Source organism: Pteropus vampyrus, unplaced genomic scaffold (genome assembly GCF_000151845.1).
Source record: "Pteropus vampyrus isolate Shadow unplaced genomic scaffold, Pvam_2.0 Scaffold581, whole genome shotgun sequence".
NCBI classification, from domain to species: domain Eukaryota; kingdom Metazoa; phylum Chordata; class Mammalia; order Chiroptera; family Pteropodidae; genus Pteropus; species Pteropus vampyrus.
The window spans coordinates 893,562-894,661 of NW_011889362.1; positions in this window are offsets into that span (position 1 = coordinate 893,562).

The following is a 1,100-nucleotide window of genomic DNA, read 5'->3' on the forward strand; positions in this document are numbered from 1 at the left end:
ACATATTAGACCCCATTTTCCCTGTCTACATCCCACTTCTCCTCACTCCCTACCCTCAGGTAACCACTAATCTATAGTCCATGTCCACGAGTCTCTGTTTGTTCGTCCTGTTCATTTGTTGCTTTTAGGTTTATATACCCCTTACAAGTGGTATCATGTGATATTCAACTTTTCCTGTCTGGTTTATTTTGCTTAGCATGATTATCTCGAAGTCCATCTATGTTTTTGCAAATGGCAATATTTCATCTCTTCTTATGGTGGAGTAATATTGCATTGTATATATGTACCACTGCTTCTTTAGCCAATCATCTGTGGTAGAACACTTCAGTTACTTCCATGTCCTGTCCATCATGAATAATGCTGCTATGAAGATTGGTGTGCAAATGTCGTTTTGGATATGGGTTTTCAAGTCTTTGGGGTAAATACCAAGTAAAGAGATTGCTGGATCATATGGTAGATCAATTCTTAGTTTTATGAGAAACCTCCATACTGTTTTACCTAGTGGCTGTACCAATTTGCAGTCCCACCAGCAGTGTATGAGGGTTCTTTTTTTTTTTATTTTGCATCCTCTCCAGTATTTGTTATTACTTGTTCTGTTGATTATAGCTATTCTAACAGGAGTGAGATGATATTTCATTGTGGTTTTGATTTATATTTCCCTAATAGCTAGCGTTGTTGAGTATCTTCTCAAATATTTGTTGGCCATTTGTATGTTCTCTAGGGAGAACTGTCTGTTCAGGTACTCTACCCATTTTTTGATTGGATCGCTACTTTTTTGGTTGTTACTGAGTTGTGTGAGTTCTTTGTATATTTTGGATATTAGGCCATTATTAGAGGCATTGCTTGCAAATATATTTTACTGTTCGGATGGTTTCTTTTTACTTTGTTGACAATTTCCTTTGCTGAGCAGAAGCTTTTTAGTTTGATGTACTCCCATTCATTTATTTTGGCTTTTCCCTTGTTTTGAGGTCAAATTTATAAAATCCTCTTTAAGCCCAATGTCTTTGAGTTTCTTTCCTATGTTTTCTTTTATGCATTTTATTGTTCCAGGTCTTATATTCGTGTTCTTAATCCATTTTGAGATAATTTGAGTGTGTGGT